Genomic DNA, 18,445 nt, shown 5'->3' with positions numbered 1-18,445 from the left:
CGGAAGAGTGCAGCGCCCTCATCCAAAGGAAGCTACCTCAGAAAAAGAAAGATCCGGGGAGCTTTACAATTCCATGTTCCATTGGAAATCTTACTATTGGAAAGGCTTTGTGTGACTTGGGTGCAAGTGTAAATTTGATGCCATTATCTATGATGAAGAAGATACCGGGAGCCGTAGCAAAGCCGACAAAGATGAGTCTCTCTTTGGCGGATAGATCCATCGTGTATCCGGAAGGTATTCTACATGATGTTCTGGTTCGAGTCGGCGGATTTGTGTTCCCAGCTGACTTTGTTGTCTTAGACATGGAAGAAGATAAGAATTGGGAACCTCTGCTGTTAGGTAGACCATTCTTAGCTACCGGACGCGCCCTTATCGATGTGGAGTTGGGAGAACTAATGCTCCGAACCGACGGCGAACAAATCCTCTTTAATGTGTTTGAAGCTATGAAACAACACGACGATGACACTCAATGTTTCAGAATTGAATTGGTTGACGAGGTCATTGAAGATATTTTTAAGGTTCAACACTCCTCTTCCACTCTTGAAAAAGTGTTAGTTAACTCCATGGATAATTTGGAAGACGAATGGGAGCGAGAAATTGAGTTATGTCTTAGCAATTTGAATGCTAATCGGATAGATGAAAGTCCTAAGTTTGAAAACCTCCTTGAAGTGAATGCTAAGGATCAAATGGAAGAGGAAAGGAAAGCTCCCGAACTGAAGCAACTCCCTTCACATCTTAAGTATGTGTTCTTAAGTGATGATGCTTCGTTTCCAGCCATCATTAGCAGCAAACTCACTCATTTGGAAGAGGAAAAACTGTTGAGGGTCTTGAAGTCCAACAAAGCCGCAATGGGGTGGACTATCTCCGATCTAAAAGGTATAAGTCCCACTTTTTGCATGCATAAAATCAAGTTGGAAGCTGAGTTTAAACCAGTTGTGCAACCTCAACGAAGACTCAATCCTACCATGAAGGAAGTTGTGAAGAAAGAGGTGCTGAAACTTTTGGAGGCCGGCATGATATACCCTATTTCCGATAGTGCTTGGGTATCTCCGGTCCATGTGGTGCCGAAAAAGGGGGGGATGACTGTGGTGAAAAATGATAAGAATGAGTTTATTCCATCTCGGACTGTTACGGGATGGCGTATGTGCATTGACTATCGCCGACTCAACACCGCTACTAGGAAGGATCACTTTCCCTTGCCATTCATGGATCAGATGTTGGAACGGTTAGCTGGGCAGGAGTTTTACTGTTTCCTTGATGGTTACTCAGGTTACAATCAGATCACCGTCGACCCGGAAGATCAAGAGAAAACCGCGTTTACTTGTCCCTTCGGGGTGTTCGCATATCGAAGAATGCCATTTGGATTATGTAATGCCCCAGCGACGTTTCAAAGATGTATGCTTGCCATCTTCTCTGATATGATGGAGGACACAATGGAGGTATTTATGGATGACTTTTCGGTTTTCGGTAAGTCCTTCGATTTTTGTCTTTCTAACTTGAATGATGTACTGAAAAGATGTATAAGTACCAATTTGGTTTTAAATTGGGAAAAATGTCACTTCATGGTAAGAGAAGGGATTGTTCTCGGCCACAAAATCTCCTCAAAGGGGATTGAAGTAGACCAAGCCAAAATTGAGGTAATCAAAGAGCTACCTCCACCGTTAAATGTAAAGGGGGTAAGGATTTTTCTCGGACATGCCGGGTTCTACCGGCGGTTCATTAAGGATTTTTCAAAAATTGCAAAACCCTTATCGTCCTTACTAGTCAAGGATACGGTGTTTCTTTTTGATGAGGCTTGTGTGACTGCGTTTAATTGTCTTAAAGCTAAGTTGGTCACTGCTCCCGTGATCGTTGCACCACAATGGGATCTCCCTTTTGAATTGATGTGCGATGCAAGTGATTACGCGGTTGGAGCGGTCCTAGGCCAACACCATAACAAACTTTTCCATGTGATATACTACTCTAGCAAGGTCCTTAATGAGAATCAAATTAACTACACCACAACCGAGAAGGAATTGCTAGCAGTGGTATTCGCTTTGGAAAAGTTTCGTTCCTATCTAATTGGGTCAAAAGTGATTGTGTTTACAGATCATTCAGCTTTGAAGTATTTGTTGACAAAGGGCGATTCCAAGCCGCGATTGTTGCGATGGATGTTGCTTTTACAGGAGTTTGATTTGGAAATTCGAGACAAGAAGGGGGTAGAGAATGTGGTGGCTGACCACCTCTCAAGGCTAAGCAATCCGGATGTTACTAATAAGGAGGAAGCTATTAAGTGTGAATTCCCGGATGAAAAATTGCTTGCAGTATCTGAGTTTCCATGGTTCGGTGACATTGCCAACCTCAAAGCTAGTGGATTCATTCCGGAAGAAATGACAGCACAACAAAAGAAAAAGCTCTTCGCGGACTCGCGACATTATTTCTGGGATGATCCATTTTTGTTCAAGATGAGCAATGATGGCATGATTCGTCGATGTGTGGCCGATAGTGAGATCCGAGGTATTATGTGGCATTGCCATAACTCACCTTGTGGAGGGCATCATAGTGGCCCAAGAACAGCTGCGAAGGTTTTACAATGTGGATTCTTTTGGCCAACGATCTTTCAAGATTGTATGGAGTTTGTAAAAGCTTGTGATGCATGTCAAAGATCGGGGAGTGTTTCTAAAAGAGATGAGATGCCTCAGCATGGCCTAACTGAAGTCGAACCATTTGATGTATGGGGGATCGATTTCATGGGACCATTTCCTTCGTCCCAATCTAATGTGCACATTTTGGTTTGTGTGGATTATGTTACAAAGTGGGTCGAAGCTACAGCCTGCCAAGCCAATGATTCAGCCACCGTGGTGCGGTTTCTCAAAAAGAATATCTTCACAAGGTTCGGTGTGCCAAGGATTTTAATCAGCGATGGGGGAAAGCACTTCATCAATAATCATCTTGAAAACCTGTTGCGGAGGTATAATGTTAAGCATAAAGTGGCAACTCCCTATCATCCCCAAACATCTGGACAGGTCGAAGTGTCAAATCGACAATTGAAGCAGATTCTTGAGAAGACGGTTTCTTCATCGCGAAAGGATTGGTCACTCAAACTCGATGATGCGTTATGGGCGTACCGTACTGCATTTAAAACCGACCTCGGCTTTTCCCCGTATCAGTTGGTTTATGGAAAAGCATGTCATTTACCTGTGGAGCTTGAGCACAAAGCATACTGGGCTGTTAAGCAACTGAACATGGATGCCACACTCGCCAGTAGAGCTCGGTTGTTGAAGCTCAATGAGTTAGAAGAATGGCGCGAAAGGGCATATGAGAATGCGGTGCTGTACAAGGCAAGGACTAAACGCTATCATGATGCGAAATTAGTTCCAAAAGAGTTTCACGAAGGACAGTTGGTGCTACTATTTAACTCTCGATTCAAGTTATTTCCCGGTAAACTCAAGTCCAAGTGGTCCGGTCCTTTTGTGGTTAAGGAAGTGTTTCCACATGGGGCTGTGGAAATCTTTAAATCAGGGGAGAATCAGAGTTTTAAGGTGAATGGTCAAAGGTTGAAAGTTTATCGCGGTGGAGAGCTCGTTCGTCACAATGTGGCTCTTTTCTTCCATGACCCTTAGGGGCATGGAACGTCAAGCATCGGGACGTTAAACAAGCGCTGGTTGGGAGGCAACCCAACGGTTTCTAATGTTTTAGTTTGTTTTGTTTTGCAATATGTAGGTAGGAGCAGCAAACAGAGCAAAAACAGAGGACGGTTGAAGTAAACTACGCTGGGGGCGCAACTAAGATCACGCGCGGCGTAGTGCAAATTGGTGAAAGGGGTGTCACTAGAATACCGGTCACGCGTGGCGTGAGGGCTTCCTACGCGCGGCGTGACGATGGAAATGGTTAAGTTAGCTCTCTGACTAGTTATCACGCGCGGCGTGGTATCTGTCACGCGCTGCGTAAACAAGGCAGAGAGGAAAGTGGTTTTGCTAAAGTGGTCACGCGCGGCGTGAGTAGGACTATGCGCGGCGTCGTCAAGTCAACCTGACCGTTTGAATTTGGTCAACATGACCGTTGGATTTTGGGTCAAAATAGGAAATTTAAAAAACATCACGCGCGGCGTAATCAGGTGACCTTGTTCTGACTATTTAAACCCTCAATTTCTAGCTAAAGACTCATCATTCATCAAGGGTCAGATTCATCTGCTTGGTTTTAGGCTTCAGATCTATCAATTTCACTAAGTTCTTAAGTGCGATGTGAAGCCTAAAATCAGTGCAAGTGAATTCAGTAAACCTTGATTTCTTTAATACAATGATTATGCACTTTTGATTGGTAAGAAGTTTCACAACTGTGAAGTAAGGATCTATGATTTTCTGCTGCTGCTACTCTGCTACTCTATCTCTACTTTTACTTTCGTTTACTTTACTTTTGTTGGTTTGTAATAATAATTTGATGTTGCTTGGATTTGGCTGGATTGTACGATTTTAACTTTGAATTTGAACTTTGTCTTGTTTGATTGTGGAATGGTTTTTACTTTTAGAGTTTGTTTCAATACTTTGGCATGTTCCTTCTAGTTACTTGAGTATCAATTGCATGATTTTCTCCGTGTGTAATTTGTGAAACTTGCAGTGCAATAGCTTGTTGCACTCATGTGATCAAGAGGCAAAGGAAAGGAACGCACACTTTTTGACCGGTTCTTTGATTCGACCCAACCGAGAGGTATTGAGCCAAACACTCCTTTTTCTTCTTTGTGTGATATCCACTCATGTATTGTCTCTCGATTTTGCTTGTCGTCTTTTTATTTGATTGGTACTTTTGTAGCACACACGAGGCATGTTCCTTGGTCCCTTTGAGCCTTTCTATCCACCCTTACATATAATTATCCTTTGCTTAACCAATTTGAGCTGAAAAAGAAAATGTTATTTTTGCACAACCTTAAGAAACTTTTTGATGAGAAAAAAAAGGAATGACTTTCTTGGAGGTTAGGCACCTAATTAGTGGTTGATGCGCATTGCTCACCACTAAGTTTGGGGTTGCTCTTTGGAATTAGCAACAAATAAAGTTTGGGGTGAGGGTACTAGAGAACTTACAAAAAGTTTTGATTTGAAAAATTGAGACAAATTTCAAAAGTTGCAAGGCTTTAGTCATTATGAAAGAAAAGAAAAGGTAAGATTGAAAAAAAAAAAAAAAAACAAAAAAAAACAAAAAAAAAAAAGAGAAATGAATGTTGCAAAAGAGAAAAGAAATGCAAAAGAAGTGATAGCCTTGAGTTACAAAAAGAATTAACTTTACTTGTTGATTTGAAAAAGTTCTCTAGTCCACTATAGTTCAAAAGAAGAAGGGGTTTGGTTTATGAATTTTTGACCTTAGGGAGATCTAACTCCAAGTTTTTCTACTACTTATCCCAAAATGTCACCATCCACCCTAGCCAAGCCACGTTATAACCCTAAAAGACCTCTAAAGTGTGTGCACAAAGTGAACCGGATGAATTCTTAGACTACTTGCAAAATTATTGTTGACTTGCATTGATGTGTTGATTTGAGTGAATTACCAAAACTGAAGAGTGTATGTGAGTAGTGTGATGGGATCTTAGAGCCTTGGTTGAAAAGTGTGAATTACTTGAAAATGTCTTGCGGGAACGATTGTGCAATTGAGCATTGTTTGCAGGTGGATCATTGATCATCAGGTGATTCTCACGTATGTATGATTCGAGTGAATTTAAGGAAAATGCCAAGGTCTTGACACAAAAGCTTGAGGTAAAAGTTGTTTCCTTGAGGACAAGGAAAGGTTTAAGTTTGGGGTTGTGATGACGGATCGTCACACGCTCTAATCCATGCCTATTTTAGCAACATTAAATGCATTTTAGTAGGTTTTAAGCAATAAATGTAAGAGAAATCTAATCATAAGCTTGATTACTTGTTTTGCAAGAAAACAGGAAAAATTGCAGGAAATTGCTGATTTTCACTACGCTGGGGGCGTAGCCCATCACGCGCCGCGTGATGGAGATCACAGGGAGCCAAGTTTTCACTTTGATCACGCGCGGCGTGATACCTGACCACGCGCGGCGTGAAGCTTTGTTCAGGAATTGGATTGCTCTCTGACTTGATCACGCGCGGCGTAGCACTGACCACGCGCGGCGTGAAGAGAAGAGGAACAACTACGCCGGGGGCGTGGAGCTATCACGCGCGGCGTAAAGATGGCAGAGTTGAAGATCAGAGACCTCAGATTTGATCACGCGCCGCGTGATACCGTTACACGCGCGGCGTCGTTGAAGAAAGTGCAACCACGCGCGGCGTGATAGATCTGGCGCGCGGCGTGGTTGCGATCATTATATAAGGATTCTGCATTTTTCTGTTAAAGGGTTGGAAAATTCTGCAATATTCATCTATTCTTTGATTTTGGAAGCATCAAGATCCAGATCAAGGACTCCATAGGATAGCTCTGAGCACCTCAATAGCATGGATTCTCAAGCCATGAAGTTGAAGCGAGGACGCGAACGAAGCAACATGAGGAGCTAAGCTTCTTTTGGAGGTAGGATCTAGGATAGTCTAGGATGTAGATGAATCAATTGTGATCTGCTATATGTAAGAATGTACTCTGTTCATGTGTTTACTCAATGCAAATCTATTCTTAATGCTTTATAATCCTTCATTAGTGTTGTAATGATTTCGAGTTAAGTCACGTGCGAGAGTATTGATTTAATTTCTGAACTGAATTGCATTGAGCACTCGAGTGTTTCTGGTCGAGAGATTGAGACATAGAGTGTAGCGAACGATCGACGCGCTTTCATATCATTCGTTGTAGGTAGCTTCCGCCCGAGAGATCGGGGGAGTATCGACAACGAATAGAGTGGATTTTGACAAGAGATTGCGATTCACTAATTTGTTGATCCAGTTGTGAACACTTGAGTAGATTCCTATGATATAGTAGATTGCATGTGGTTTAGCTATAGACTAGGTGATTCCGATGATTCTACCTCGCTTTTCCATTATATCAAAGCACGTTTTCTAACAATTCATCACTCAACATACCCCCAATTTATGTGTATTTCTTGCATAATGTTTATGAACACTATTAGACTAGTTTAATCACACAATCCCTGTGGATCGATATTTTTATTACTACGTGGTAATTCGTTCACTTGCGAAAATTATCCATCACCCGTCATCACGAGCAATTACAATTATTTAAAATAAATAAAGTAAATAAATTATCACGACACGCATGCCGTATTTATAAAATAATAAACCACGACACACAGGTCGTATTTAAACCAAATAAAATAAACGCCAAACACGCTAAGGCCATAACTATATACCTCTAAGAATTAATTGATTAACATTTAATCAATTAACAAAAAAAAAATATATATATATTTACTGCAATACAATCGATATAGCAAATGTCGTCATATAAATAGAAACCGTATCACCTCTTTGATACTCATTAAATATACAATTCAATGACAAAGAAAATAATATCAAAACCGTATCATCAATATATATATATAAAATTTTCATATATGTTTTTAGATATACCGATTCTTTCTCTTTTAAATCAGATTAAGTAATTATCACATAATTACTAAATTGAAACCAAATTGATATCAAATTTTAATGCTAAATTAAAATTCAATCTCGGTGATATAGTAACAAAATTAATCCAAAAGCTCCTGATTCAAAATAAGCCAAAACAGAATTGATCTCTTTTATCGCACATCACATGTACGACAAGCAAAATCAAAACCGTATTTCATAAATCGTATTTCAAACATAAACTAGACTCAAAACCCTTTTGAATCATGTGGTACATTAATTATCATGAGAAGGTTACTGCACATCGCAGAGTTTTAAGAAAATACATGGCTAGTTTAATTCCAAATGCAAGTCACAAAAATTAAAACAATTTTTCATTTGGCATCATGGAAACAAGATAACTTCTCATGCTAATTTCATGTGGCTTCTAGTAAAATAGGACCTCTTGGATTAAAAACAATTAATTCACAAGTATCACAACATATATATCACATATATAACAAGTGATAAATGGAAACCGATTCATAAAATACATTGAGTGCTCACACGCAGCAACATAAGTAAATTCATATGAATCAAATCCAATTCTAATAAACACACGTAGGGATTAAAATATTGTTAACATGTTGCTTCTTCAAATTAAAATTGAAAGCAAAATCAAGCCATGATTTAAAACACCTTTAAATTATTGCGTAATAGTTTTGAATCTAATAATAATAAAATTATATATTGGTTTTCGAATCAAATTCCATCTGCTCCAACCATTGAAGCATAAAACCAGTAATTATCATTCAAGTATATATACACAGAACAAAACAATAATGCTTTTCACGAAGAAACACATATATATACATATATCAATCCGATTTGAATATAATGATTTAATCGGAACCGATGCTCTGATACCACTGAAGGGATTTAAGAGGGGTTTTTCAAAATAATTAATCCTCTTAGCGGAACAATCCCGATGAACGGATCTTGATTAAACCATTAATCACAAATCAAAGAACACAAAACCACAAGTTTATGTGTTTACCTCTTGAAGTGCAGAACCTTTGAAGTAGAAACTGTTTCTGATCACGAGCAAAGCAAAGTAGCGATGCATCTACTCAGTCCACACGAACAGAACTTCTCCGATGACCGGTGCTAGCCAATTCCACCAGAGATTCAGAGAGAATAGGGTTTAGAGAGCGGCGGCTAGGTTTTCACTTTGTGAATTAGGTTAAGCTCTCTTTAAAACTTCATCACAAGGGTTCTATTTATAGAACCACTTGTGTGATCATCAAGCCAAGCACTGCACCGTACCTTACGGTGGACCGCATTTCTCTATTTTCATAAATTAAATAATAAGTCATACTTAATTATTTAATTACTAATAAGTCCTACTTATTATTTTATAAATAAGTATTACTTATTTATTTCTCTCATCTATCTGTCCTTTGTGTGTGACCCTATAGGTTCTCGTAACGTTGGCAATAATATTAAATCACATATTTAATATTATAAACAATGAGCGGTATCTAGCAACACATCACTGCTACCCAAGTGACGAGAATGTCATGTGATCTGACGAAACCTTTCCGTGATAACGATCGTGTGTATAATTACCCCTTTGCCCTTATATCTATATTGAACACAAGGCATAGATTGTGTCACCCTTGTATGGTTCAATATCTTATTTCTTGATCCTAGAATATACTGAACAACGAATAAGCTCAATATCTCATATTAACTTAGTTCGGCGTGGCCACGCATTTTATCAGTCATATTCCATCAAGAGGCCTACAGATATTGCTCCTGTTATGTAGGAGGGGCAAATTCCATCTAGGTCACTCATGTCCCTCAGCATGATTTGTAGAGTACCCATCAACCGACTTTATAGTCATCCTGTTACAGACAATGTTTGAACGGCAACTAAGTACTCTACTCCACATCTAGGGTCCATAGTGGTTTCTGGTCGAAGGGTGGTATACACCATTATCACTATAAGAATAACTTATGACACTTTTCATAACATACTATGTAGTATTCTCATGGTGGGTCAATCCAATATAAATATTACTCCTAATATTTATATCTATGTGAAGACTTGATATCTCATATCCATGACTCGTGAGATGAAGTCATCAGTCTACTCACATAATAGTCTCTATGTTTTACTGTTATCCCACATCACAGTAAAACTTGACTATGGATACTTTAAGAATAGTGTCCTTATGTTTAATGGAGTCTCACTATTAAGTCACACTTAATGTTCCATTTATTAGACTAGCTATTCTAGGGACTTTATTAGTTTGAAACAAACATAATAAAGAAATGCCTTATTATATATATTAAATATATAAATCAAAGTCATCATACAAAAGACGATTCTATCAAAATAGATTGGCTTTTAGGGCTTACTCCAACAACATTTATATCTATGTGAAGACTTGATATCTCATATCCATGACTCGTGAGATGAGGTCATCAGTCTACTCACATAATAGTCTCAATGTTTTATCGTTATCCCACATCACAGTAAAACTTGACTATGGATACTTTTAAGAATAGTATCCTTATGTTTAATGGAGTCTCACTATTAAGTCACACTTAATGTTCCATTAATTAGACTAGCTATTCTAGGGACTTTATTAGTTTCAAATAAACATAATAAAGAAATGCCTTATTATATATATTAAATATATATAAATCAAAGTCATCATACAAAAGACGATTCTATCAAAATAGATTGGCTTTTAGGGCTTACTCCAACAGTAGCGTCTTGGGTTCTGCGTGATTTACGCGAGCAGGCGGATGTGACTTGAAAGGACGAGTCGCTTCGCTTTCTCTCGCCACGTGTAAAGGCTATCTGAATAGCACTCGAGTGGCTATTAACTGAGATTTGAACCTCGAGGTCGTCGAAAGCCGTTGGATTTTCGCGCCTTTTCTTTTTCCTTGAGATTAAATCTGGGCCGCTTGTTTGTATTTGATCCTGTTCGTTGGATTAAATCAATGGTCCAGATGGGGAATGGCGCAAATTTCCCTGTACGGGCGCGTTGGCCTATATATAGGAGAATGATTCTTTCATTTGAAACTTTACAGTTTCTTGCTTACTCCTCCATCGTCTTTGCTTCTCTGATTCTACTCCTTCCGGTGGTTTCACGTTTCTTTCGCTACCACACTACAAGCATCCTTTTTCGTCTTCATTAATCAAATAAGTGCTTTATCCTTTCATTTTGCTTTGGATTTTGCTTTAGTTGTTTGATTAAATAGGACGTAGTTAGTTCATGTAGTAGGTAGTTTGTAGTGTGTTCTCTATGTAGCATGCGTAGTTTTTTGAGGATTATAGGTGGTGATTAGCACACTTTTCCCCCCTAAACAAGGATTTTTACGCGTTTGGAGGCAAAAATTCGCTGTTTTACCCACTGACTTTTGGGTTTCCACCTAAGAACAATGTCGAGCATCTCATGCGTTTCGTGTTCGAGTATTTTATGAATTTAGGGTTCGGAGGAATAATCCTATCCCTTTTAGCTTTTTCGCATGTTTCCTAAGTATTGTCGAGATCCTCGCCCTTTCACTTGATTTGGCGGTGGAAGGGTGGATTTGAATATCGAATTCACGTTTCCTTCCTCTGCTTTTTCAGGTTCGTAAATGGCTGAAGGGTCTCGAGGACAAGCCCCGCTTTTAGGCCAACAGCCGTCTTCTTTGGTTCGCGTTCGAGTCGACCATTCGTGGGTGGCGGATGAACCTCGGGAGACGGAGTCAATCTATAAAAATTGCCAGGACGATATCCCGGATTCTATGTGTACGGATATCCAGACCCCTCCTATTGAAGACTTCGAAGTACGGATCCCGACTGCTCGTCACAGGATTTGCAGTAATTGGGCGTGGGGGACGATTCCCATGTACGAGATCGCGTTCAAACACCTGGGATTGAGGCTACCATTTTCAGATCTCGAGGTGTCCATTTTCCGCCATCTCCACTTAGCCCCCTCCCAACTGCATCCGAACTCTTTAGCCTTTATCAAGGCTTTTGAGATGACTGCTGAGCACCTAGGTTTGGGTCCTACCCTGCCCTTGTTCTTCTATCACTTTGGCCTTCAACGAAGCTGTCCTCGCGGGGAGAAGGCGAAAGGGAAGCTCGTAAAAGGGGCCCCAAAACTCGACACCAAGCACGGCTGGGTTTCTTTGAGGCAACGACAGCGCCTCTTTGATATGTATGCGGAATCGGTGCGGAGATTCAAATCTGCCTTTTACGGGGTCAGGGCGATAACGACGAAAGGTTGGAAAAATTTTGTCCGCAGAGGACATCGTCTAGACGACCAGGGGCGTGAAGTTCTCAACGAACAGGGGCATCCCATCGAGGAGGATTTCGCCAAATTCCCCTTTTACTGGCGCAAAGACCATTATTCTATGCCGACCAGTGAGTTTGTCTTTAAGTTGGGGGAGCTCTTTCCCGAGGAGAGACTGGATTACAAGAAATTGAAGGAATTTGTGGAGGGCCTGTCTCCTTACCTTTTGTGCGATCCTGACGGTGATCCCATGTTCGGGGAAGATGGTCAGAGGTTGACCAGTACAAAGGTGATCGCGACGAAGGAGTTGATCGTTTGTGACACCCCAGAGAAATTAACCGCTTTTTGGAGTATGCTCGTAGCTAGCTTTATCTATCATTATGCTTTGCTTTTTACTTTGCGTGTTTCGATTTTTATTTGCATGTCTTATTTCGTTTGCTGACTGTTGACCCAATTTTCGCGCAGGTAAAATGACAAGTGCTTCTGCTGCTCTTCGCCAAGCCCGTGCCGCGAAGAATAAGAGGGAAACGAGCAGTACTGCGGCGACCTCCTCAGCTCATCAATCCCCGACCGCTTCTGCTGCGGACCGTTCCAAAAGGATCCGGTTGGTTGGGGAGGAGGACGCTTCTTCTCGTCGGGAGCAAGAGGTTGTGGACCTCGACGGTCAGGATGATTCTTCAAATCCCGGCCCTCACAGGTTGATCGCCGGTGTTCCCGCTGATGATTTCGTCCTCCCACCCCTTCTATGCCCATGGCACCTTGCTGAATGGAGACACGAAGGTGAAGATCAACCCAGCGGATGAGGCAATCCTTACGGACATGGGTCCTGAAGCTCTGCGAAGTGAAATCGCCACTCAATCCATGGCTCTGCTCAAGTTAGTCGAAGTGGCAACTTTTTTGAATGGCCCGGAGTGCAAATATCTGAAGGAAAGGGACGAAGCTCGCAAAGAACTGTTGGTGTTGAAGCGGAGGTTAGCAGAGTCCGAGGCCTCCTGCGAGGGTTATAGAGAAGAGCACAAGACTCTTTCAACTAACCTCAAGGAAGCGGAGGACAGGCTCAAGACCGTGTCGGAGGAGAGGGACAGCGCCTTTCAGCAGGTTGAGAAGCAGAAAGCTACGATCAACGAGCTGGAAGGGAAACTAGCGGGGCTGCAGGCGACTGGGGTGGTCGAAGAGGGAGAGAAGGAGCTCGACCCTCAAGGGGTGTATGCCTCCTCCAACCGTGCGGCCTTGATTGCAAAAATCCAGGCGTATGAGTCCAACATGGTTGCTGCAGCTACTTTTAGTTTCAACAATGCCGTGGCCCAGCTTCGGATCCTCAACCCTGGCTTGTCCGAGGAAGGTTTGGACGAGGATAAGGAAGTTATTGATGGCCAAATTTGCTCGCCTCCTGATTGTAATTAAATTTGTGTATTTATTTGACCTGCTTGGGCTTTATGTTTGCCCCTTTTGATGTAATCGACAATTATGGCCCCTCGCGGTCTTTTTATCTCAGCACTTATTTATTTGCTCGCTTTTTGCCTTTATCTTCGTATTTAGATTTAGGTTTTATGTGGCAATTTTCGTGCGATGTTTTTGTTTCTAGCCTTGATTGTCTTTGCTTGCAACTTTAACTTAATTAATTTTCCAAACATTCTATACGCCGAGCTATTCGTGTCTTCGCGCTAGTGTGTGTTCGGACGGTGGTCATCGTTATGATAGCTAGTACCATTGATGCCGAGCTTAGAAGGTGCGGGGAACCATTCTAAGTGTTTGGAGATGTTCATCCAAACTAGTAATGAGGAGAGGGGCTGTTGTTAAGCTTTCCTCCTCGGGGTGTGAACATCCCATCGCGAGCTGGGGTTCTACCGGGCGTGTACTAAGACGATGGCGTTCCGTGGTCTAGAACTTTCCTCGCCAACATCATCGAGCCCCTAATGTCTCGACTTTGTTTTATACTTTAAGATTCGTGCCCGTACCTAAGCACTCCTCCGTTGTATAGGCGCGCTTCTCATGGACGAAGACACAGCCTTCATCGAGGGATGGTCTTCGAGCTTCCCTCAACTATAGCATTGTTTGAGCTTTTCGGCATTCCAAGGTCGGGGAAGTTCTTTTCCATAAAGGTCTTCCAAGTAATAAGCGCTGTTTTCGATTTTGGCTCGGACTCGATAAGGTCCTTCCCAATTCGCCGCGAGTTTGCCCTCGCGGCAATATTTTTGATTGCGTCGTAGTACTAATGTACCAACGTCGAATTCTCGCTTGATGACCCTTTTATCGTGCCGTTTTGCTATTTTTTGTTTCAAAGTTGCTTCTCGAAGGGCCGCGCCCTCTCGAAGTTCTTCTAAGAGGTCGAGCTCTTCTCTTAGCATGTCTTGGTTATCCCCTCCTTCGAGGGGTATCTCTGTTCGGAATGAAGATGCCCCCGTTTCTACCGGGATCACTGCTTCTGTTCCGTATGTTAATCGAAAAGGCGTTTCTCCCGTCGTAGAGTGCGGGGTTGTTCGGTAGGACCAGAGTACGCTGTGTAGTTCTTCTGTCCATTTACCCTTTGCTTGATCTAATCTCCTTTTAAGCCCTCGTAGTATAACCCTGTTCGCAGCCTCGGCTTGGCCGTTTGTTTGAGGGTGTTCGACAGAGGTAAAATGCTGAGTTGTGCCTATCTTTGCCATATATTCTCGCACTTTCTTGTCTGTGAATTGAGTCCCGTTATCTGTAATGACAACTTGAGGGATCCCAAATCTCGCAAGTATATTGCGTTTGAAGAATCGCAGCACATTGAATGTTGTGATGCTGGCGAGGGGTTCGACTTCGATCCATTTTGTGAAGTAGTCGACAGCTACTATTAGGTACTTGTTTTGTCCTGCTGCCGTCGGAAATGGTCCTAGGAGATCCATCCCCCACCAAGAAAAGGGCCACGGGGACGAGAGCGTCTTTAGCTCGTTCGGAGGGGCCAAGTGCATATCCCCGTGTTGTTGGCATTTATCGCATTTTTTGACATGCTCTTTTGCATCTGCTTGCATGGTGGGCCAGTAGAATCCTGCTCGCAAAGCCTTTCTGGCCAAGGAGCGTCCACCAATGTGCTGGCCGTTTATTCCCTCGTGGATTTCGCTGAGGATCGAGCTTACCTCGCTTTCCTCGACGCATCTTAGCAGAGGGACGGAAAATCCTCGGCGATACATTTTCCCATTTAGGATTACGTATGTGCAGGCTCTCCTTTTGACTTTAGCTGCCTCTTTTTTATCAATTGGGAGGTTTCCCGTGTTCAAAAATTCGAGCATGGGTGCCATCTAACTGTTGGCGTTGATTTCGCATATCAGGAATACCTCGGAAGGTTTCACTATGCTCGGTTTGGACAGCGTTTCCTAAATAAGCGATTGATTTCCGCCTTTCTTCTTCTTCGTGCTCGCGAGCTTTGATAGAATATCTGCTCTTGCGTTGTGTTCGCGGGGAACATGTTTGACTTCGGATTGCTTGAATTTGGTTAATTTTTCTTTGATCAAGTTCAAGTATTCCGTGAGTCGCTCGTCTTTTGTTTGGTATTCCCCGACTATTTGTGATGCGACGAGCTGTGAATCTGTGAATATCTTAATTTCCTCGGCTTCCATATCCTCGGCCAATCTCAACCCTGCCAAGAAGGCTTCGTATTCGGCTTGATTGTTTGTGGTGGGAAAGGCGAGTTCGAGCGAGACTTCTACGAGCACCCCTTCGCTGTTTTCGAGCATTATTCCAGCACCACTCCCTTGTGGATTTGAGGATCCATCCACGAAGATGGTCCATTTGTTTCTACCCGGGGTGGATGGTATGGTCATCTCGGCTACGAAGTCCGCTAGCACTTGGGCTTTTAAAGCCTTTCTGCTTTCGAAAAAGATTTCAAATTCGGAAAACTCGAGCGACCATTTTAGCATTCGTCCTGTCATGTCCGGCCTCGCGAGGAGTTGTTTAATTGGTTGATCGGTTCGAACAACGATGGAATGAGCTAAGAAATAATGTCTTAACTTCCTCGCGGCCATGACTACTGCTAAGGCCGTTTTTTCAATCTGTAAGTACCGGAGTTCTGGTCCTTGCAGAGCCTTACTCACAAAATAGACGGGTTTTTGCCCTTGCTCGGTTTCTCTTATGAGAACGGCGCTAATGGCCTCCGATGCTACGGCAATGTAAAGGTATAGGGTCTCCCCCTCGTTGGGTCGCGTTAAGACTGGGGGTTCGGATAATGCTCGTTTTAAGTGTTGTAGCGCGTCCTCGCATTCCTTCGTCCATTCGAATGCGGATTCTTTTCGAAGTAATTTGAATAAGGGTAGCGCGTATTGAGCGGATTTTGCGACAAAACGAGATAAGGCTGTGAGCATCCCATTTAGTGATTGGATCGATTTTTTCGAGTCCGGTGTAGGAAACTCAAAAAATGCTCTGCATTTATCGGGGTTAGCTTTAATTCCTCTTTCGGTTAAGTAAAATCCGAGGAATTTCCCAGCTTTTACGCCGAACGTGCATTTTTCGGGATTGAATCTCATGTTATACTTTCTCGGTTGGTCGAATACTCTTTTCAAATGGGCTGTATGATCGACTTCCTCTTCGGATTTGACGATCATATCATCCATGTAAACTTCTAGCATGTCACCAATTTCATTATTGAAGACTTTGTTCATCATCCTTTGGTATGTGGCGCCTGCGTTTTTAAGCCCGAAAGGCATTACGTTATAATAATAATTACCGGATTCGGTCATAAACGTTGTTTTCTTTTTATCGATTTCAGCCATTTTTATTTGATTATAACCCGAGTACGCATCCATAAACGATAATAATTTAAATCCTGATGAATTATCTACTAATTTGTCTATGTTAGGTAAAGGGTAAACGTCTTTAGGGCAAGCCCTATTAAGATCGGTATAGTCAACACACATGCGCCATTTTCCATTCGATTTCTTAACAAGTACAACATTGGATAGCCAGGTGGTGTACCTGGCTTCCGAAATGAAATTTGCCTCGAGGAGGTCTTTTACAGCTTTTTCAGCAGCCTCCGCTTTCTCGGGAGACTGCTTCATACGCCGCTGAACAACGGCACTAGCCCTAGGATCTAAAGTCAATTGATGACAAGCGACCTCAGGGTCGATTCCGGGCATATCTGCAGCGCTCCAGGCGAACAGTTCAGTGTTGTCCTTTAGGCAAGCGATCAGCTGCTTTTTGACCAAGTCGGGGAGTCCGGTTCCAATCTTGATTCCTTTGAGGGGATCTTCGCCCAATGGCACCAGCTCGAAATCTCCGTCCGGAATTGGGCGGTAGATTTTCTTTTCAACAATGGGGAGGTCCTTCTACTTATCTTCATGATGCTCCTTTTTTGTGAGTCGAGCATCGATGTCGACAGAAGTTCCAATAGTGTTTACCCCTGAATTTTTCTTTGGTTCTGATTTCTTGGGGGTCACCACGGTGCTCAGATTTTTCGCCGCAGCTTCAAAGCATCTTCTCGCAGCAGCTATGTCACCGTTGATGGTTGCGACCTGATCGTCCTGTGTGTAGTATTTCATCTTCAGATGGATGGTGGACGACACAGCGTACAACTCGGCTAAGGTGGTCCTGCCGATGATGCAGTTGTATAGCGAGGGGCAGTCGACGACCATGAATTGTGTCCTCACGGATTTCATTGCTTTTTCCTCGCCGAAGGTGACGATGAGGTCCACGTATCCCCAAGGTTTGGTAGTCGACCCGTTGAACCCCTGGAGGTCAGGCCCTACATATGGAATCAGGTTCTTCTCCGACAGCTGGAGTGTTTTGAAGAGCCCTGAGTACATTACGTCGCACGAGCTCCCTTGATCTACGAGGATGCAGTGGACGTCGAAGTTCGCCATGCGAGCTCTTACCAGCAGTGCTATTTGGTAGTTTGGCGAGCCTCCAGGAACTTCTTCTTTGTAGAAGGCCAGTGGGTTGGAGCCTTCCTCGGGCTTAGAGACGGCGACGGGATTCACCGAGCAAATGCTCTCCAGTTCATCAAACTTTCTTTTCACTGACCCGATGGTGACTTTGCTGATCCCTCCCCCTGTTATTACCATTGCTTTGGGGAAATTTTCCCATGAGCCATTCATATGTGCGTTGAAATGCCTCATGAGTGCTTCTTCATCCGACCCTGGGGAGGGAAGGGGAATTTCTGGTGCCGAAATGGCGAGAGCCTGTGGGACTACGGCTCGGTTATTTTCCTGCTCGGAGGCATCAATGGCCATGGCGACCTCTTGAGGCTCTCGTTGTTGTACTTGTTCGTTGTTCTGAACATATCTTCGGGCGTAGCCCTTCTGTATCAAAATCTCGATGGCGTCTTTTAAATGGACGCAGTCTTCAGTAACGTGCCCGTGGCTTTTGTGATAACGACAAAATTTTGTCTTATCAGTATTTGCCTTCATGGGCTGCCTTGGGAAATGGATTCCGGCTTTTTTGAAGTCCGCAGCGGAGACTTCTGCAAAAATGCGATCTCTGGGAGCATTTAATGGAGTGTATGCTGTGAACTTTCCACGTGGAGGCTTGGACTCTTTGACCCTATCCTCCCTTCCTTTTTCGTTACCTCTTCGCGAGGTTCCAGCTTCATCTTTCTCATGGTTCCTGGGTTTTTCATGACTTTTAGGCCTCCTCAAATCTATGGCTTTCTGCTTTTCTTCGTAGGCGATGTATTTCTTTGCCTTTTCGAAGAAAGCGTCCAGCGTCTTTGGC

This window comes from Trifolium pratense, linkage group LG5, assembly GCF_020283565.1.
Source record: "Trifolium pratense cultivar HEN17-A07 linkage group LG5, ARS_RC_1.1, whole genome shotgun sequence".
Classification (NCBI taxonomy): Eukaryota; Viridiplantae; Streptophyta; class Magnoliopsida; order Fabales; family Fabaceae; genus Trifolium; species Trifolium pratense.
Note: the sequence above shows the minus strand (reverse complement) of the source record.